Genomic DNA, 24250 nt, shown 5'->3' with positions numbered 1-24250 from the left:
ATTGAATTTACTCAACGTTTAATCACTTAAAACTTACCTCGGATGTGGTCGAACAATTTCGGCGGCTATTCGATCACTTTTTCCTTTCCCTTATCCAACTGTGGTCCTCTAAGCTCTTGAGCTAATTCAAACAAATTTAACTTATTAAAGTCTCATTATGCTAGCTTATGGCCGAATATGACAAGGAGTTTGATTGGTCATATGGCCACCTTCTAGCTCAACTACACAATGGTCATATGCATTTTTAACCACATCAAGCAATTTAATACAATTCATTCGAACATCAAAAGAAAACCTCAAGGTACTTAGCCCATATATACTTTAGGCATTAGAGTCACATATATATATGGAATCATGAATCAAACTCAACATTTTAGCTAATATTCCCCCTTGGCCGAATTTTCTAAGCCAAGACAAAAGCATCAATATGCTTGCCTCTAACCGAATACATGCAACACCAATCTTCTTCCTATGGCCGAATATGCATGTCTATGTTTAGGCCGATTATATACTTAATACCACACATAAATGGCATACATTTTACTAACTAATGCATTACATATTATTTAACCATGTATATCACCAATCAATTTCATCACAATTTCACTTAAGCCTATTCTCAATACAATACATCGTGCTCAAATCATTATTCAAGTTCAAATTCGGCCAGCACACATATACATACTAGCAACTATGTATTAACATTGCATTTCATACTATAACCGAATGTATAGCTCATCGAAATATATTTATTCATGTTCCCTTAACACATATTGGTCAACTAGATCATGCATTATTCTTTGGCACATTTGGTCATTCAAGCAATCACCTATTTAACTTTCAAGCATTTTTATACTAACATTTCTCCCAAGGCCGAATTTATATACAACCTTTAGTACTCATTTAAAGTTTATATTTTAAGTAATTAATATACACAATATTAACCAAATATCCATTTACTAAGCATTTTAACAAATTTTCCTTCAACTATCCACACATTCGGCAATCACATAATCAAACACTAAACCTTAACTTCCAAGCCAAAACAACTAGCAAATTCAACACATCCAACATAAATTTCCATGCTAATGACATCAAAACAACTACTAAGAATTTCAAGCTCCTTGGCCGAATTTCAATCTTCCAAAATAACAAAAATTTGAGCCATGAAATAGGTAGAATTCAAACTAACCATTCAATTTATGCATGAATTTCCAAGAGTAGCATTGTACATACCTTGATCTAGCAATCTCCTTAGCTGAAAATTTTAACAACAAAAGGAAATTTCTTCTCCACCCTTTCCTAGCTACGGCAATGGAGGAATAAACCAACTTTGGTTTCTCCTCCCACTAACACATTATTTTTATTACCCATACTCTTTTATTCATCTTTAATTCATCTAATACATTTTTTTATTACATATTTCTCACCACTAATAAATATAATAATATTAACCCATGCATATAATGCCCATACTTATAAGCTTGGCCGGCCACTAGCATTAAAAGTGGCAAATTGGCATGCAAACCCACTTATTTGCATCATTCAATAATTAATCACTTAAAATAAGCCACACATCTATTCAAAGCTTCTCACATAAGTCCTTTTTATTTAGAAACACATTCAAATTGACAAAAATCAAAGCATTCAAATTTCACACATGCATGATCACATATTTTAGACATAAAATATTATATTCAATTATTTCTGCAACTCGGTTTAGCGGTCCCGAAACCACTTCCCGACTAGGGTCAAATTAGGGTGTCACAAATTCTTCTAGAAAGAAAATATATTTTGTTTGACTTTACTTGCAAGCAATCTTTTAGAATTTGGGTCACACAACTCTAACAATCTCCACTTTGACACGAATTCTCAACAAACAAGTTCTTTACCATAAAATCTCTAAAAACAAGTTCTCCACCTCTTCAATGAAACCCTTTAAGGGTATTCTTCAACAATGAACACCAACCAAGTCCAAGCAATGCTCGAACTTGGTTATAGGAAGTGACTTAGTCATCATATCTGTAGGATTATCATGATTACTAACTTTGCTCACAACAATATCACCACGAGCAATAATATCATGAACAAAATGATACCGAAAGTCAATGTGCTTTGTTCTCTCATGAAACATTTGATCCTTCGTAAGGAAGATGGCACTCTGACTATCACAAACCATTGTTCTGAAGGTCTTTACTAAGTTCAACAAAGAGTCCCTCTAACCAAATAAATTCTTTACAAGCCTTGGTAATTGCCATGTACTTAACTTTAATAGTAGACAAAGCAACTATAGTTGGCAAAGTGGCTTTCTAACTGATTGCACAACCTCTAATAGTAAAGACATATCTAGTGAGAGATTGTCTTTTATCAAGGTCTCCAGCAAAATCAGAATTAACATACCCAATGACTCCATCTCTAGTTCTTCCAAACTATAAGCAAACATTAGTAGTACCTCGTAAGTATTTGAAAATCAACTGAACTACTTTCCAGTGTTCTTTACTGGGATTCGCCATGTATCTACTAACTACACTAACTACATATGATAAATCTAGACATGAGCAAACCATAGCATACATGAGAGATCCCACTACACTAGAATATGGAACACGTGTAATTAAGTCAATCTCATCATCTGATTGTGGAGACAAAGCCAATGAAATTCTAAAGTGGGCTGCTAATGGAGTATTAATAGGCTTGGCATTCTGCATATTGAACCTGCAAAGAACTTTCTCAATGTACCCTTTCTGACTTAGGTACAATTTACATGTTTTTCTATCTTTGAGAATCTCCATCCCAAGTATCTTTTTTGCTGCTCTCAAATCTTTCATCTCAAATTCTTTACTAAGCTAGGCTTTGACCTTTCTTATCTCTCATTCATCTTTGGCTTCTATCAACGTGTCATCAACATATAGGGGTAGATACGCAAAAGAACCATCACTGTTTTTCTTAAAATAAACACAACTATCAAAGCTACTTCTTTTGAAATCATGAGTAGTCATAAAAGAATCAAACCTCTTGTACCATTGCCTTGGTGACTGTTTCAAGCCATAAAGGGACTTTTTCAACAAGCAAACATAGTTTTCCTTTTCTTAGACTATAAAACACTCTGGTTGTTACATGTAAATATCTTCTTAAAGTTCTCCATGTAAGAACATTATTTTTACTTTTAGCTGCTCAAGCTCCAAATCATACAGGACCATAATACCAAGCAAGACTCGAACCAAACTATGCTTTACAACTGGAGAAAACACATATGTGAAGTCTACACCTAGAATCTAATGATAACCTTTTGCAAAAAACTTTGTTTTATATCTGGGTTTTTCAATTACTGAGGTCCCTTCTTTCTTCTTGAACACCCATTTATAGCCAACAACCTTTTTACCCTTAGGAAGCTTCACTAGATCTCATGTTCTATTCTTATGGTGCAATTCCATCTCTTCTTAGATGAAAAGCATCCATTTTCCTAAATCTTCACAACTAACTGCCTTAGAATAAATAGGTGACTCTTGATTTACACATATATCTTCAGCCACATTTAAAGCATAAGCACCTAGATCAGCCTCGGCGTACCTCTTTGGAGGTTTAATTTCTTTTCTAAGTCTATTATTGGGAATAGAATATTGTGGTGAAGAAGCAACTATACATTGAGTTTCTATACTAACATGAGGAGTAGATTCTGTTGTATATTCTGGATCAATCTGTAGCTCTACTTGCTTCACATGTGTGCTTGAACTTTACTAGTCTTTGTTGGAAAGTCTTTAAGAGGTAAATTAGGAAACATAGTAGTTTCATAAAAAATAATATATTTATTTCCCATCAAAACAACACCTTCAGACACTATTTCATATGTTGTAAACCAATCTTGATTGGGAATCATATGAAAAGTGCAACCAGAATCAAGGATCCACTCATCGCTCACTTTAGGGTTGTTGGCAGAAGTGACTAGGAGTTCACCATCACTATAATCTTTTACAACATCAGCTTACTAGCTTGCTCTAGTTGTTTTCCCTTTTGATTTTTCACCTCAATTTTGATTTTATTCTGCAACTTATAGCACTCAGACTTAATGTGTTTCTTCTTGCAGAAGTTATAGGTTTTACCTTTGTTTGAAGATCTTGATCTACCCTTAGATTTACCGTGAGGATTTTGTTCCTATGTTTTCTCATGATTATAATCAGTATTCCGTTCTTGTCTCCCACGAACAATGAGACCCTCTCCCTTAGAGTCGGATCTAGACACATGATGCTTTATCTTGTCATACGATGTTAAGGAAGCATAGATTTCATCAACTGTGAGAGATTCGTGGCTATACAAAATCCTATCTCTAAATGTTGAATAAGATGAGGGTAATGAATAAAGTAGAATTAACCCTAAATTTTCTTTATTGTACTGAACCTCCATGGCCTCTAGGTCCGAGAGAATTTCTTTAAACACAGTTAAATGTTAGTGCATAGACACAGATTCCTCCAAACGATGAGCATAAAGACGCTGCTTCATATGCAACTTGCTAGTTGAGGTTTTCGACATGCATAGTTGTTACAGCTTTGCTCATAATACAGAGGCGGTCTTCTCCTTCATCATCTCTTGTAGAATTTTATTTGACAGATGCAGATTTAACTGTGTTAAAGCCTTTCAATCTTTACGCTTCTTCTTTTCCTCCGGCAATGTCAAATGCATCTTTTCTATCTCTAGTAGGGCATCCTCCAAATCCATCTGCGCAAGAACTGCCTGCATCTTTATCTACCACAATGAGAATTTGGTGTTACGATCCAACAACAAAATATCATACTTCATTATTGCCATTACTATGATCGAAACAAGTAGTCCGAAAAATCTCTGATACTAATTTGTTAAAAAAACTAAACGTTGATAATAGCAATGTAGAAAGATCACAAGAAAAAAAGAAAAAATAAAAGACAGATTTTACGTGGAAACCCTTTTAGGAAAAACACCACAAGCAGTGGAGAAGAAAATTCACTAATGTCGAATTTGAATGATACAAGAGAAGTTTCGACTACATATATTTATAGGTTGAAAAAACTAATTCTAATCAATGTCAAATATATTATGCTAATAAATGTTAAATATATTATACTAATAAATACTAAATCTTTTAGAAATAAAAGATATTTTGTTTAACTTGACTTACAAGCAATCTCTTAGAATTTGGGTCACACAACCCTAACATAAACTAGGTCAAATTAGTAATAATATCGAAAAAAACCTATTACCTTGCATAACCTAGGATTAATGTGATTAAATTGTTTCAGTATAGAAATACCATTGTTACCTCACTTAATATGATGTCTCCTTATGAAAGTTAATAAGTTGATTGAACATGGAAATATGCTAAAATAAATTAATAATTAAATATGTGTGATTTCATAGGTTAATAAATAGTCAAGTTGCCATGGATTTCTTTCGTAACGTCATTAACATTGTTTTAATAATTCCAAGTTAAAGAAGACAATTAATCTAACTCCTTTATGTCATAATAATTAAAACTTGTGAATTGTTGCTTTTTAATTTCTATTTACATTTCATTAGTTTTTGCATACTTAGTTAATTTTAGTTAGGTTAATTACTTAATCCAATCTACTCCCAATTATTTCCATCACCAATCTGCTAAGTTTTTATTTTGACAACATTTGTCTATACAGTCCTTGTGGAGATGATACCTTTTACTTACTACTTTATTACTTGTTGATGACTGTATACAGATGCACATCTTTCAAAAATTTCGTGACAATGGACACTTATAAAAATGAGTTTGAAGCGCTCCCATGCCTCATAGAGCAATTCCCCTTCTAGTTGTCAAAAATTCATTATGTCGATACGGAGCTTCATTATTTTGCTTAGGGGGAAGTAATTAGTTAGAAACTTGATAGCCAACTTGTCTCATATGTTAATTGAATCAATCGACTATGAATCTAGCCACATAAAAGTATCATCAGTAAGAGAGAAATGGAATAGCCGAAGATGTATAGTGTCATTAGATACCCCATTGTATTTAAGTGTATCGCAAATGGTTGAAACTCGATTCAGGTGTTAGTTAGGATTTTCATTCATTGATCCCCAAAATTAGAGATCCACTTGAATCATTTGGATCATTGTGGGCTTGATCTCAAAATTATTCGCATTAATCGTGAGGCAGTTAATGCTTCCCCGAAGTTGGGCATAGCATAGTCTCGCAAAGTTCTTTGTTACATCGGTGGAGGTTGTTGTTCTACTATTAGGTCTTCAAGTGGCTGGCCTTTTGGTGAAGGTTATGTGTCCCTTGGAGGTTGAGCCCTTCTAGCGTGTGTTATGAGTCGTTCTGGTTCATGAGTGAAAGGTAAGATACCGTTACCGATCCAGGTTATGCACTACCTTCTACAAGCAAAAGAAGGTAAAAGAAGTTAACAAAAAATTCAAACAAAATCACAACAAGCACAGGGAAAAGTCGTATAACATCCCAAAATTTAATTTAAAGTTTCATGAAATTATTTCAAAGATGAGTAAATAGCCTAGTGGTTAAAAAGAAATAAGGAAGTAAGGTAAATAGATCAAGGTCCCAAATTCAAATTCCTTCCTTGCAAAATAGCTAAAATTTTGCAAAAAGTTTTCCTTCTCCCTCTTTTTATTTCACCCCTACCTAGTAAACCTAGGTAAAAATATCACTTATTATTTTTCTTATCTTTTAGTCATTATTTTTCACCCTAGTTGCCCCTTCCTTTTCTTCTCCTTTTCCTCTATTCAAATTTTCTCTTATTTTCCCTTGTGTGCCGCCACCCAAACCACTAAGATCCAGCATCCTTTTTTTCTTTCTTTTGCAATAGGTTCTTGCACCATTTCCCCTCCTCCCTTTTTATACCATTTTTCTATACTTTCTAGCCTTAAACTTGCAATTTTTAACACCCAAAATCGATCTCCATTGCTGCCCAAGGAGCTCCATTACTGTCCCTTCCTTCTAGAAAGAGTAAGTGTTGTCTTTCTGTAGTTTTCTTGACGAATATTCCAATAAAATACCTAATTTTATAGATTTGAAATTTGGTTGATTTTTTATGATTTTATTAGTGATTTTTCAGCCTTGAAAAATGTCTTTAAAATGCTTTCAAATCATCCCCAAATTGCCACTGTTGGTGGTGGTGCGCCCTGCCTAGAAGCATAAAAGGGGACAGTTATTTTATTTAATTTTTACCATCTATTTCAAAAAAAATCTTGATCTTTTAAACCCTTACTAATCAGCATCTAATCATGTGTGACTTAGGAAAATTCAATATTGATCATTTACCAACTCAGATCTAATGAATCGGGAAGTGCAAGTGTGATAGTTGCGGGTTAATGAGAAGATTTCAATTTGATTGTTGGGAATTGTGTTAATTGGTTAGATTAGGGTCTTTATTGATCGTATAGCTATTGGTTTTTCAGTATTTAATCATGTTAGGTGTTGACTTAAATGCCCCGAACCAACAGTGAACCCTTTAGACGTTCGCGTATACATTTCGCGTCAAACCAATGTAAGTAACTTAGTCGCTTTGGATCTGGAATTTTTATGGAAATGTTGATTTGATTAAATTCTTATGGGTATGTCCTAAGGTTGGTTTTGACAGCATCCTAACTTAGTAAATTCCTATTTATTTTAATTTAGGCTCGATTTAAGGTTTTAAAGAGAAAATGTGTGCTTCTCAAGTAGTGTTGTAGTAGTACAAAAATAAGGTGTGTGTCCTAACTTGTTAACTTAAATGTTTTAATAATATTTTTAATGTTATAAACATTGATTAAGCTTGTTAGTCAGGCTTAGTTAAATGGCTAAATAAATGATTTTAAAGTGGCCAAATCAGGTGGGTTATGAGCCCCAACTAAATTGCATGTTTGAAAAGTTGCATGATTGATTGAATGGTTGATTGATTGGTACTGATATGAATGGTGTTTTAGTGTAATGTATGATTGGTTGTATGTATAGCATGTATTAATTTGGAAATAAATATTGAATGCATGAAATCTTTGTTGGGTGAAATGCCATTAAAAGTACTAAATGAAAAACTGTTATACATGCACTGGAAAAATTTCCTAAACTGATAACGAATGATGGTATGATAGAATGTCATTGTGTTGATGGTGAAATTTAACTCTTGATAAGTGAACGTTATAATGAGGGCATGCAAATTATGCTATTGAATGAAAATGTATGAAAGGTGAATTTGATTGAAATTCGTATGACATATCACATGTGCATGGGTGGGATATTGTGGTTGACGGAGGATTTCCATGGAGTAATGGCGACATATTAAGTCGGCATGTATGTTGTCAATACACTACACCGGCAGTAATGAGGAGAATGGTGATTATATCGCATTTTATGTTAAATGGCAATATGATTGCATTATGTATTATAATGGTTTAACCACAACGAGCTTTGCTCGGAATGATTGGAGTTTGGCAGACGAGTTTTGGGAACTCGTAGTGTGTAGCGGATGGTTTGGGTAGGATTTCATTATGCATTATGATATGTCCACGACATTTATAAATGACTATAGTTATGATATGTATGTGTTGCAAATGTAATAGTGGTGAATGATATTAGCATGTATGATTGAATGTTCTCAATGATTTGACTCACACTGAGCTAGTTAGCTCACCCCATAGTGTCAACCATCTCCAGTAATGCTCAAGACTAGTATCGAACATGGAATACAGGCATACGACGGTCTTCAAACATTCTTATTATTTTAAACTGTAAAGTTATTTGAACTGTGGTTGGGTTTTTCTTACTGCTTTTGGATTTTCATGCATGCATACTTGACTTATAGATTTGGTTTTTATAGGATTATTTGAAATTGGACTTAGCATGATATCTAGCTTAAACAATTAATTTGTTAATACTAAATTTTCCACTGTGATAAAAGGTAACAAAATTCTCGATAAGGAACGTTGAGTTAATTATTTTCCAAAAAAAACTAATGCTAATAACATGACCTAAGAATGGTGGATTTAATTAATGAATGTTTTCCAAAAATAACAAAGATAAACCGCGATTTTTTCCTAATAGAGAGGGTATTTAAGGTTTTCAACGAACAATAAGGTAGTAGTGTTGCATAGGTGACTAATGTGATCTCCATAATCTCGCCATAACGTCTAGGTTAGGTTTAGGAGGTTAAAATTCATTTATATAAATTTAGTTTTCACCAACTATCTCTCTAAAGAACATGAAACAAAACTAAAAATAGCATAATCTATTACTGGCTCCCCAACAACGATGCCAACAACTTGATCGCCCTCTCATCGCCTTTGCAAACGACAAGAGGAAATCAACAATTAAAGACATCAATAAAATAAAATACTATGTGTGGTGTCTGCAAGTGTGACAGGTTAGTTGTAACATGCACAATAAAGAGTTTAACCAACTGATTGCTAAACATTATAGCACGACAAGCCATAAAGTAAAAAATAATTATACTAATTTACAAACTAATTAATGCAAGGACTATATTATAAAATATACAAAGTTACTAAATTAATCAATGAAACAACAAATGGTGGTTGATCGATTTTGATGTGGTTCACCAATCCTCAAATTAGGGATCTAAGTTCCTTAAACTCCTAAAGTGGTTTTATTTTACCTCTCGGACTCAACTTTACCAAATTAAACAAATTACTCCAGATTCCCTCTTAATCTCACTGGCTAACTCAGGACTAACAAATTGGTTCTCAACAACATTACCTCTCAGCCTCAATTGCCTAGATCTTTCCTTAGGGGCATCAATCCTAAGTTTTTAGGTTTCTTAAATTTAGTCCAATTAATTATAACTTAGTCCTTCATCCAAAAATCAACTTACCCACTTCTCCATCAGCCAACCCCTTTAGAGTTTAATTACCCATACTAAAAACTAAGCTAATAAACATGAAAGAAGAGGGAATGGTAGCCATTAACATGAAGTTTAAGAAAAGTATGACACTTTAGATTTTTAATCTAGAAAACTTAAAAGAAAAGTAAAGATGAGCATTCAACAGTAAAATGAAGAACAAGAAGCATAAAAAGTAAACTTTTTAACAACTAAAACTAAATGAAATTGAAATACATTAAGCTAAAGGTTGAAATGTCATTACAAGCAAAGGAGATGGATTAAAAATGCACACAAATTATAGCTACAATGATAACTAACTTAACTAACTTAAGGAGCAACAAGAATAAGAAGAAAATTTGAAGAAAAATAAACTCTACATGTAAGGAAGATGAAAAATAAGAAACTCTAGAAATGAAGAAGAAAACCTGAGAGAAACTAAGCTAAAACTAAGTCTACAAGTTGTATCACTCTTTCCTCTACCAAACTTGGCTATTTTTAGCAACAAAATCTGACGTCATTTTGTAACCAAAATGCCCTTGAATGGGTTTTATCTTATTGGTGCTTCAGTTGGACAAAGACTACCTCTGGCATTATTTTTTATCCCTTTTACAATATGGATATAGCGATAACACGATAGTCGGTCTTCATCTGGGGCCTATGGGAGGTGTCATGATATTCATGCCTTGATGTCATGGTACCACCTTTTTTGGTGATGTTTTCGCACAATTTCTGGTCACTGTCTAGTACCTACATCACTCAATTAGACGTTAGGGCCCCTAATGGCACAATTGGCCAATTTGGGTCTCAAAATGAGTAAAAAGAGGCATTTACACTTATTTAATTGCAAAAACTTAAATTAAGCTAAACTAATAAAAAGACACTTAAATATTGCAATACCACTGTAGGTGGTCTTTATCTTGCGCCTATGGGAGGTGTTGCGAGATTCATGCCTCGATGCCACGATACCCGTTTCTTCGGTGATGTTTTCGCACAATTTCTATTTGTTGAGTATGACTTTTATTTCAATCAGATTTGAGAAATAATCTTTCAGTTAAACTCTGTTTATTTGTTTCAATCAAACTCTGATTAGTCTAGATTATTTTATTATTATTTGACCTATGAATTTATTCTATAAATGGGCTCTTTTACAACCTTATAAAATACACCCATTAGAGATTAGAACTCATAACACATTTAGAGAATTTTGTGTTTACGTTTTGAGGGTTCTTTGTTTTTGGGTTTTCGGGGTTTGGTTTTTATCTCCATCTTTTGTACTCTTCATTCTTTTGCCATTATAGTAAAATTATTTTTTCCTGTGGTTTTTCATTCTCTTTGGAGGGGTTTTTCCACATTAAATTTGTGAGTTCAATTTCTCAATTTATTTCGTTATTTTTTTACTTGTTGCTTAATCAGGTCGATCCCAACAAGTTGTATCAAAGCTAGTTTAATTTTCATAATCAGCCCATTCAGAGATGGTAGCAACAAGGTTTGAAATTGAGAAGTCCGATGGTGAGACAAATTTCAATCTGTGGCAAGTTCAGATGATGGCAATTCTAGTTCAAATCAGCTTGGAAAAGGTTGTTACTGGGAAAAAGCCTGAGAATATAAATCAAACAGAATAAGAAGAGATTGATGAAAAGGCCTTGTCTACAATCTAGTTGTGCTTCATGAATACGGTATTGCAGGAGGTATTGATGGAGAAGACCTCATACGCGTTGTGGAAAAGGTTAGAAACTCTTTATGCGATTAAGTCTCTGGCTAACAGTTTAATGTTGAAACAACATCTATTTACATTTCACATGAACGAAGGTGAGCTTTTTAGATATCATATCAGTCAATTCATTACTCTTTAAAATGATTTAAAGAACATTGAGGTTCATATTGATGATGAAGATCAGGCTATGCTATTATTGTGCTCTTTACCCCATTCATACAAGTCTTTTAAAGAGACCTTGATTTATGGCAGAGACAAACTTTCGTTCGAAGATGTGGAGGGTCATTTGTTGAGTAGAGACAAACTCGATAATGAGTTTGGTTTGGATAGCAAGGCAGATAGGCAAGCTTCAGTTTTGGTAGCTTCAAAGAAAAGAGACAAAAGGTGTCGCTATTGTAAAAAGTTAGGTCACATCAAAGGAGATTGTTATAAACTGTGAAATAAAAGAGCTGCTAAGAGTAACGAGGAAGATGTAGTTGGTGCTAATTTGGCCGATGAAAGCGGTGATGATTTCTTACCAGTGTCAATGAGCGATAACTCTAAGCTCATGTCTAAGTGGATCCTAGATTCGGGATAAACTTTCCATATGCGTCCTAATAGAGAATGGTTCTCCACATACAGTTCGGTTGAAGGTGGAGTTGTGCGCATGGGAAATGATTCATCTAGTAAGGTAATTGGTATTGGTACTGTTAAAATTAGGATACACGATGGGACGATTAGGACACTCTCAAATGTCAGGTATGTACCTGATTTATGAAAGAATCTCATCTCCTTGAGTATTTTAGACTTGAAAGCATGCAGAATCAACATCGAGTTAAGCGACATTAAATTATCTCTTGGAGCTCTCGTTTTGTTAAAAGGTAAAAGAACCGACAGTCTTTATATTATGGAAGGTTCTAAAGTGACCGGTGAAATCAGACGTCCCTCATCTGTTATACAGTCGAATTCAACTCGTTTGGAGCGGAGGCAACTTGGTCATAGGGGGAAAAAGGTATGACCGTTTCATTGAAGAGAGGTTCTTTTTTGGATGCAGGTTTTGAAAAGTTAGGGTACTGTGTCGTGAAAATCAGACTCGGGTTAATTTTAATTTGGAAGTGTACAAGTTGAAGGCTAGAAGTCTTCCAGTTTCTAAGCACAGATTCGACTCAATTAATTATCTACATAGTTCAAGATAGGCTTGTGGCGGGCTTTGGCAAAGATGACATTGTGGAAATATGAGTCAAGGTGGAGATTTGTTGAGTATGACTCCTATTTCAGCCAAATTTGAGAAATTATGTTTCAGTTAAAATCTGTTTATTTGTTTCAATCAAACACTGATTAGTCTAGATTATTTTTTTATTATTTGACCTATGAATTTAGCCTATACATAGGCTCTTTTACAACCTTATAAAATACACCCGTTAGACATTAGAACTCATAACACATTTAGAGAATTTTGTGTTTACGTTTTGAGGGTTCTTTGTTTTCGGGTTTTTGGGGTTTAGTTTTTATCTTCATCTTTTATACTCTTCGTTCTTTTTCCATTATAATAAAATTATCTTTGCCCATGGTTTTTCATCCTCTTTGGAGGGGTTTTTCTACGTTAAATTTGTGAGTTCAATTTCTCAATTTATTCTGCTAGTTTTTTTACTTGTTGCTTAATCGGTTCGATCCCAACACTGGTCATCGTCAGGAATTAAAATTAAGCTAAACTAATATTGTGATACCACTGTAGGTAGTCTTTATCTTGGGCCTATGGGAGGTGTCGTGATATTCATGCCTCGATGTCATGATACCCCTTTCCTTGGTGATGTTTTCGCACAATTTCTAATCACCGTCAAGTACCTACATCACTCAATTAGACGTTAAGGCTCCCAATGACACAATTGCCCAATTTGGGTCTCAAAATGAGTAAAAAGAGGCATTTACACTTATTTAATTACAAGAACTAAAATTAATCTAAACTAATAAAAAGACCCTTAAATTGCTTAAAAACAAGCTCGTTAAGTGACACGGGGAGCTTAATTTGACAAATTACGGCAAATCAGCACTCAACTACTTCAAAGCTTTGAACCTTTATGCGAAAAAAATTTTATAAACTTGTTTATCTGTATTTGATTAGATTTATTCATTCAATGATTGAATATCAGATTTATTCTTTGAGATCTTAGACACAAGATGTAGGGATTTGCAGGAAGGTTTATTTAATATTTTATTTCTAAATTTATTTTAATTTTAATTTTTGATTGATTTGATTAACTTGTTTTATTTTTATCTTTCCAACGATGGTGAAAGATTTGATCTCAACATCATGGATTTTGGTTCTCGATCTTGGATTTAGTGAGCAAAATTTAAATTGGTAAGGAGCTTCGCCATATTTTTATTAAGGTATAAGTATGATTACTTTTATATGTTTTAAATATGATCGAATCATTGAGTTAAATTATTAAATATCGATTCATAAGGTTTACTAATGAACCTTTTTGAGATATTAGATTTAAATATATATATATATTGATTGTTGACTCAAACATATTTTTTGTGATATTGGCCCCCTTTAAAGAAAGAATCTTTGGGGACATTTAAAATTCCATCGTATTAGATCTATTGCATTCTCCAAAGTGAATGCTAGCATAAAAAATTTAAGGATATAATAATGAACATGATAAGTGGCATAATAATTACCATTAGAAGTGGAAACATGAAAATAAATAAGCGAACAATGAGAGTTCTCAAGATAACTCTTCAAATGGTAGAGATAACTTATGTTATCAAAGCTATATGAAAGATTAATTGTCGAGTACCAGTCGTACGTCCAAATATTTTGCTCAACTATATTAATATTCTTTAAAGAAAATATATATGTCTCGCTGACAATGTAACAGTGAATACTATCCTTAAGATAGAAAGTATTTATCTTATTTAGTATTGAAACAAAAAAATATTATTGTAATATTTGATTGTACAAAATTAGTTGAAAGCTCCAAAAGAGCTAATTATTTGGTAGTATAAAAATTAGTTGAAAGCTTTAGAAAAGCTAATATATCAATATATGAAAGAATAAATTTTGTGAAGATTAATGCATTAGATTTAAAAGATATTCACTATACAGGATATCATATTGAGATTGTGAATAAGGAAAATATTATATTTGGTATGAATCATTCTGTAACAACCCATACTTGACTTGGCTGCCAAATATTATATTTGGTTCCCGGAATAATTATAATCAAATACAATTCAATTTCATATAAATACTTCCTAAAAATTTTATTACTCATTTAATTTATATTATATAACCATTTTCGGGTCTCACATAAGCTTACGAAAGCTCTTATGATGACTCGGGATCCGTAACAACCCATTTTTTAGTGGTGTCAGAAATGGTGAATTTAGGACCACAATTCTGAATAGTGAGTTAGTAAATATTATTCATTTAATATTTTCGAGTCTATTGTAGTCTTGTGTTAAAGTTTGGTTTAGTAATTTTGATGTTTGGTTAGTTTATTAGGTAAAAAGGATTAAATCGTAAAAGTTGTAAAAGGCTATCACTATTAGGCCATGAGTTTAATGAAATTTTAAGTTTAATGGAAGGTTAAAATAATAAATAACTAAAGAATAGAAAAATAACAAAAGAAAAAGATGGTCATCTTCTTATTCATTCTTTTTCACCACCGTTTACACCATTGTTAAACATTCTTAAGGTTCGACCAAGCTTCTAGGTGTGCATGTAAGTGATTTTGACTTACGTTTTTAATAAATTTTATGTTTTTGAGATTGTTGCAGCTTAAACTAGCTAACCCAGGGACTCTTGTGTAAAACTGTTAAAATTTTAGGACTTTCCATGAATGAATTTTAAGTTTTTTTAAGTTAGTTGGTAGATTCATGAGTTGTTGCCTAAATAGGATTATTTTGTATAGTTTTAATTAGTTTTGAACTTAGAGATTAAATTGTTATAATATTGAAATTGGCATGGAATATTTGTAAAATTTAGTTTTTTAAGGGCTATAGAGGGACTAAAATAAATTCAGCATTGAAGTTTTTGGGATAACTGTGAAAATTTTGCAAGTTTTAGTTTAGGGACTAAATTGCATAAAGGGTGAAAGTTTAGGGTAAATTTGTAAAAGTGAAATTTAAGGGGTTTTATGCATCAAATAAATATTAAAAAGTGTTACGTATTGATAATTTGAAATTAATTATTATTTAGATCAAGAAACAAATCAATCGAACAATAATCATGGAAAATGAAAGGTAGCGGAGTAATTGTTGGTGTTGCGTTCATTTCCGTTTTTGGTTAGGTAAGTTTGTATAGTGATTAAACTAACTAGTTGTTGTTTTTGTGAATTAATAAATATCTATGTATGTTTGTGATTGGATTTATTAGCTTAGTAAATGTTAATTGATTGAATGGATCAAGTTGCAATGATATTATAGTTGAAGGTTATTATTCGGAAATGGAAAATTGTATAAATGAATTTAGGTGATGAAGTAATGCATAAATAATTAAATGATATGGATATGAACTATGGCCTGAATGAACCTTGTGAATGCCTATGATACAAATGACATGTCATTATGGTTATTATTGTTTGGGGTGTTGGTCTTGGATGTCCTACCGATGGCTAAGATCCAGCATTTGTTGTGGATTCTTCACAGCTCGTCTGAGCAACATCGTGTAGCCTAACATCTTGACCCATAGCTTGTGTGAGCATTGTTCCCTCATATTTTACTTTATTTCAACGTGGTTCATAAAGTGGAAATGGATATATGGAATGGATATACGAAACTAATATATGAAATGGAACACATGAAATGTAAATATGAAATGTTGAATGGACATGTGAATGTTGATGTAAATTAGAAAATGTGATTAATTGTATATGTTTATGAGCTTGGATAAACTATATGTTTCATATATGTGAATTCACTAACCTTATGGTATTTGTGATGTGCATTGTTAACTAATGAGCTCATGTCTTGATTGTGAAAATAGTTGTACCATGTTTAAGTTACATTATAATCGGTAAGTTGAGCTGATTTTGATACGAACTTACTAAGAAATGATTTGCTTACATCCGTTATGTTTGTTTCGTTGTAGATTATCGGAAGTTTTGGTCGGTTGGGAGTCAAGTCGGAGCTCACACTATTCGTTCGTCGACTCGGTAGAATTTTGATCATTTTGGTATAGGTTATAAGTGGCATGTAGTAGGTGTTTTGAAAGTTCATATGTATATATTCATGTTGTGTTATGTTTTGGCTATGTAAATATTGTTGTGATGTAACGCCCTTAATCCGACCCGATTCACCAGGTCTAGATCTTAGGTGTTACCATGTAAATTACTTAACAAAATTTAGTAAAATAGTTAACAATTTCCCTTACTTAAAAACAATTTTCTATTTATTTATTTAAAAACTCCATATAAAAGAACAAAGAAAAGTAATTAATTAAAAATATACATATTGCTTTAGACTTGTTACAACTTATCATAACACATGGTTTGCAAGAGACAATCTCTAAGGATGTAGTCTTACTAAATGCCAATTGTTTTTCCAAAACACCCACTATATGCATAGTATCCCCATTTGCAGAATCTCTGGCACATTCTTGGTGTTGTCTCTCCTAACCCTCTCACTTAAATAGTAATACTTGAAACATAAACATATCACTAGTAAGTTCCTAGGAACTTAGTGAGTTTTGATCACAATATACCTTTTAACCATTCTTGATAAATTTTTCATCTTGAATGTTTGAATCTCCCTATATATATATGGCAGATTTATTCACATTGTCAGTTATATAATTTCGTACTTATGCACTACTTATCATTCTTGCCATAACCTCATTCATCCAATTATTTGGCTAACTTCAGGTCTTTTCAATCAGTACTATCTTTTTCTTTTCTCTTAAACAACTTTCAAAAGTTATTCTCGAATAGATAATCACAGGAAATATTCATAGCGGATACCACTTACTATTCATACTTTTGGCAGATACTCATACTGATGGAGAACCCTCTAAATCATTAAGGAGAATTATACACATCTTTATTTAGGGCACAAGACATTCATTATAATGAACAACTTAGTTTCCATCAAAGCTTAGAGCAGAATTCCACAAAGGCCCAAATTAGAATACGCCACCCAAGCACCCCATAATTTGTCCTGTTTGCAGTATGGATTTGCCTAAACTCACATTGCGTGAGGATTTCCCATCATCACCCTAGGACACGCGGAGAACCCTAGTTGATAATTGCGGCTTATCTGTCGTTTCCAGAATGTGCCATGGTCATGGACTTTTCTTTAGAATTTTCATATAAGAATTCATGTTTATTGTCCCGACAGACTTCTTCGAATACCACCACGATGTCCAAACTCACATCACAACCTCTCCAACTCAGATACACCCCATTCCCAAATATTTTCAATCTCACATCACATATCCAATATAAACATATATTTAGGCGGACTAACTCATTTTCTTAACCAAATCATACCTTAATACATGTTTCATACGCATCAACACAATCACATCACACAGTATACATTCCAAGCACACACACGTAGTTGCTTCATAGTATCACATACACCTATACACACAATTCATCATATTCCAGATTCACAAGGACCTATATCAGGAAATACATACTTATTTTCTGGCAATCATTCATGTACTCACATGTTGTTTTCAAGAACATCAATCGCAAACAATCTACTTATATGAACTTGTATGAGTTGGTATTAGAGGCTCACCTAAGACTCATATTACAGAAGGTCAAAACCCTCAATTATGAACGACTTTCACAAACCCGCAGCATCAATTGCTTAATAGAACATGAATTCACCATTAAAACCCATTTACAAACACATTGCTAACATCTCATCTACAAATAACCCCCATGTATGGCTTTTTAATCATAACTTGTTGTATATATATATCATCGTACTCTTACTCTTAACATGCAAAGTTTTCAGACTTACTAGAAGATAGAACATCCTCTCTTTATTCCTAAGAATCCTTAGCTTCCAGTTTATATAAGAATAAAATCCAACAATAATATTTTATATTTAATAATTTAAGAGTCAATTTTAAGGAAGAAGAAACTTTCTCACGAACCCTACTCACATATATATAATCCACTTCCGATTAGTAGAATTTGACAAGTGTCAAGAAACTTCAGAATATGCCCTTTCTAATGGCCAACAGAATTTGGAAGAAACATAAATAAGAGTATTGTCCAAAAACTATTTGACCAATCATTTTAATTAGTTTATAACCAAATCTAGTAACCAAGACTTGCTCTTCATAGTGCTTGAACAAACTAGGCGAACTATACCTTTGGCGGTAACCTACACAGAGCTTACTTTTCTTTTATTGTATTCTTTCTTTTATTGAAGAACAAATCAAAAACTAAATCCTAATATACTTCCATGGATGGATACTCAAATTTCCAAGACATTAGTTCATCAGAAGTTTACAATTTGGTGAACTAACCACCTGAGTGTGCCAAAATAGACAACTTCACATCTACACGCCTTTAATTTGGATAATCCAGATTTGGGGTGTGACATGTGGTACTTTGTTTAATTGATACTTTTGGAAAATAATTATGTACATATATATATGTAAGTGGTTTTGGTCATGTTTTGTAAGCTTGGTTTTGGTATGTGATAAGATGCAATGGTTTAATGATAGGCATATGTTTTGTGGAATGGTGATTGATGAATGTGAATTTGTATGTGCTTGATCTGAGGTGCCAATTGTAGCATATTGGTTAGACACTTAGGATGTATAAATATGTGATGATTTTGGTATGTTTTGATGAGTTTTGAACATGTTTGAATATTGGTATCTTTCCTGTGGCTTAAGTGAAGTTGGTTTAGGTAGCTTGTTGGAAAAGGGACAATTAGGTACACACAGGCTAATACATAGCCTGACACACGGCCGTGTGCCATATACAGGAATATGGCACGGCCGTGTGGTCCGTGTCTTTTAGGTTTCAATTTGGCACACACGACCACAGTTAGTTACACAGTCTAAAGACACGGTTGTGTTCCTCCTCCTACACGGTTTTTATCCTTGCACATGGTTAGTCAACACGGTGATGTCCTATGGCTTCACACTACTTGAAACTATCACACAACCGTGTGGCCCCTATTTTGCATCTTTACCTCAATTTTCTTAAATGTTACAATTAAGTCCCTACTTCATTTTAAATTGTTTTATAGCTTCAATATGTTCGATTTAATACGGTTAGGATATGAATGATATGATTTTAAATGTGTTTAATATAATTAATAAATGTATAGAAATATTTTGATCTAATACAACACAATTATGTTCTATTTTGTATAGTAGCATATCGTAACCTTAATCCAGTGACGAAGACAGGTGAGGGGTGTTAAAGGATCGATTAAAGACCGAATTATAAAGTTATCAAATTATCAAGTTGTTGTCGCAACTTCGGGGGTTCCTCGTCGTAACGTAACTCACTAACTTGGTCTCATTGCGATGTTAAGGAACTCGACATTGCGACATGACCATATATTTTCATATGGTTTAAAAGATATCAATTTGTATCACCTAATTAAAACCTATTCAACTCTTTTATTCAAACTTTCCAACCAAAAGACACACCTCAAATGAGCTTACAACCAAACATTAAACTCTTATATACATATGGATTGCATCAAATTCATCATTTTAATTCAAACACCAAATTCAAGTTTCATAACATTAACCATTAAATCCCTTGGTAACAATTTATATACATGCAACAAGTGTTACATCTTTCTACTCAAATAATAGTTATATACCATTCTCAAATATAAAAACTAATCATTTGGTCATACCAAACTTACCATTACTAGCTTTACTTATCAACCAATATCTCATATTATGCAAAACCGACTCCAACCTAGGTACATGCCATTTATTAAACAAAAAAAGGAATATACTAACATTGTTGAGTCGAGGATTATAGACGTGATACTGAAATCACCCTCTGAAACTTTGAGTTCCACCTATATTTGTGCATGAAATAAACAAACCATACATTGAGCGATAAAGCTCAGTGGTACTTTCATGATTCAAGATAACACAGAATAATATGGCACTTGCATATGACCCCATTAAGTACAATCACATAACTTATCAAGTCTTATCCTGTCAAACCAACTCATCCCATACCATTTATATAAGTGAGCACATATATGGTAATTAAAAATTTCATTCTTTCAATAATTCAAGAGATGTAACTTACACATACTAGTTGCCAAGTCCTATTCCTTATGTATTTATATCATCCAATACCAAAACATGAATCAAGTATACTTTATACAAACTTTTATCATCATACCAACCAATCCATTATCATATACACTCATGACCATACATGTAGTAACACCAAACCAATCTATTCAACATTGTAACATATGTAACCAATTTAACTTGTCAATTTTTTATCATCAAGCTATTTAGTATTCATTATCAATCATGTATTCAACATTTATACCCTATCATTATGTCATTCATTTCCATAATCATTCATCATCAATCATATCATTTAAATATTTTCTTACTCATTTTCATTTCTACCTATTTCATGTAATCATCCTTTTTTCTTTTACATATGTAAAGATATTTACTAATTCATACCAAGCAATTCAAATAATATTTTATAATAACTTATCATAATTCAGTTTATATTATTTTCACATTCTCAATTTCAATTTCAAAGTTTCACCCAATGGAACACTAGTAAAACAGACTTGGATACATAGATTTACTAAGTTGCTCACACAAGCTAACATTACATCAGGTTACCCGTCTAGGATAAACCTATGTTACATATAACCCGAGAATCTATAACAAATTCTAGATCTCGTTATAATCTGTACAAGCACGAATATGTCCCTATTTGCATGCCAATCGCATGGGCATCAATTACATATATGTCAATATCATACATGTAATCATTCTTACTCACCTTTCGTACCCTATGTTCGATCACATTTGCATTTCCGTACCTTGTATATTGTTCTACCACAAGATAACTATTTATCTCATTTCATTTCAATTTATTTCAATTCATATATATAATTTCATATTCAATTTTAAAATCAGATATCAAACCATCATCAACCTACAATTAACTCATAGCATATAACATATTTCAATCCATACAGATATTGCAAACCATGTTTCATAAAATCATTCTTACTTTCCACTTCATTTTAGTCCATTATCAAGATATCTAATAACCATCACTGCAAATCAATTCATATGAAAATTATATATATTCCCTTGGTTGTTCAATCATGCAATTAAAATGTATATGCAAGCAAATAAATCTATCCCGAATAAAAAAGCACACATTGATATCTCGCGTGACTCGTCAAAGTCTCTTGCTTTTACATTCCCTCCCAATGGCCCAACATCTTCGATAGCTACGTAAAATAACACAACAAATAAAAAGTTAATAATTTTCATCCAATTCACACTTAAATACAAAGCCATACATATTTTTCATTTTATTCAATTTAATCCCTAAACTTGGGACAAGCATATCTTTTGATTCCTAACTTCGGATTAAAATCTAATTTCATATTCTATCATTAGGGACCTTATATTGTCATTTTCTATCAAAATCTCATTATAGTTTTTACATTTATTAAATTTAGTCTCTAATGAAACAAAGTTGATAAACAAGCTAAATTAACTTTACAATTTAGTCATTCTCATAATCTAAGCTCAAAATCTATCCATTTCAAGTCTAATTCATCAATTTATCAAAAATGGTAATTTGCTAAAAATTAAAAAATTGATACATGGACTAGATAAATCAAGCTCCCATGATCATAGATCTATAAAAATTATATGAAAAATAAATTAATTACCTATGAATTTGGACATGGCGGAATGGTTGAAAGCTTGAAGTTTTTTCCTATGTTTTTCTTCTGTGGATGGTGGAATTAATGAAAAAGATGATGAAATCCCACTTTCACGTCTATTTATATTCTAATTAACCATTAATTAATTTAGTTTAATTACCTTAATCATATTTTAATCATCATTATTTAACAGAGGATGGCCGGCATCTGGAGAAGTTGAGAGAGAATTGAGAGTGTTTTTCTCTGTTTTTTTTAAGAGAAGAGAAAATGAGTTTTTTTGTAAAAAAATTTGGCTTATATAAAGGTTCAAAATGACGTCGTTTTGAGCTAGGATTCCAATAACCCAAAACGGCGTCGTTTTGAGTTCGACCCGTGCATCGACCCAATCTGGTCCCAGATCCGCGTGTTTTATAGCGTGTGGGAAGTTTGCGCAAATGGTCCCCTGATTTTTATATCGCGTTTAGATTGATCCTTTTGCCTTCTTTAAATTTAGCCACGCATTTTATTTTTATTTTTATTTGGTCCGTGCAAGACGCAACGTTTTGGAAGTTAGGGATTATTTTCCCTTTTAGTCCTTCCCTGTTATTCGCGCATTCAGTGAGGTCCCTTTCTTTCCATCTATTTTCAGATTTACCTCAAACTTTTGTTTTTAAGCTTAATTTAATTCTTTTTGTTATTTGTGCTGTTTTATTTTTTTTAGTTTAATATTATTTTATTTATTAGTATTATTATTGTTATTACTATTATTACTATTATTATTGGTTTTATTATTTTATTTTTGTTTATATTTATTTACCTAATTTTTTTTGTATTATGTACTTTTATTTTAAGGGTTTTATATTATTATCATTATTTCATTTTTTTAATGTTAATCCAATAGATTTTTTTACTGGTTTTATTTTATAAAACATAATTTATATCAAATTATTTTCCTTTTGTATGTTATGGATTTCATATTATTAAAGCCACTAATTTTAAGTTCTTTCTTTAGCATATTTGTATATATATTGGTTTAAATCTATCTTTATAAATATCTAATTTATTTCTTTTATATATTTCGCTAATTTTAACTTTTATAAATATTAAGTTTCCACTCCATATGTATTATTTAAAAAAATTAATATATGTATATTATATTATGTATTTTGATTCTCTTTCTACAATATTTACTTTAAAATGCATTTAAATAATTTTATTTTTTGTAGTGTTTTTATTTATTAATTTCGAATTTACATATATGTAAATACTATTTATTTTAATGCATAATTTATTGATTATAATTTCTTCTCTTGCTATTAATTTTTAAGTGCTTTGTTAAATTTGATTATTAATTCATTAAATTTTTGAATGTTGATATTGATATTGGCATAATGTATGATTGAGATAATTGTTGCTATGCTTGTTTGTATTTATCTATTGACTATTTGATATTCATTAGTGTATATTATTTACAAATTATCCTTTACGTTGTACGTTATCATTCACTCACATTTTATCTCGTTTAGAAAGTTGCATTTGATTAAAATATCGAAATCATTTTATCCACAAGTTTTCAAAATATTCGGTATCCAAGATTCTCGAGAAGATTGTGCCCTAACTTACTGGACTTCAATTTTCCTCGTTGAATTTAAATAACCGAGTATTTCTTTTTCAATTAAAGCATAAAAATTCCAAATCAAAGCTTATCTCGATGATTCAAAACTTGGTGTCCTAGCTCATTCGATATGGCATTTTGTTATCTCGAGATGTGGTTTTTAAATAAAAGCAAATTCATGTATAATCTTTGGAACTTCAAAGGATTATACCCTAACTTACGGGATTTCGATTTCCTCATCTCATC

The sequence above is a fragment of the Gossypium hirsutum genome, chromosome D13, assembly GCF_007990345.1.
Source record: "Gossypium hirsutum isolate 1008001.06 chromosome D13, Gossypium_hirsutum_v2.1, whole genome shotgun sequence".
NCBI classification, from domain to species: domain Eukaryota; kingdom Viridiplantae; phylum Streptophyta; class Magnoliopsida; order Malvales; family Malvaceae; genus Gossypium; species Gossypium hirsutum.
This window is presented reverse-complemented; position numbering follows the sequence as displayed.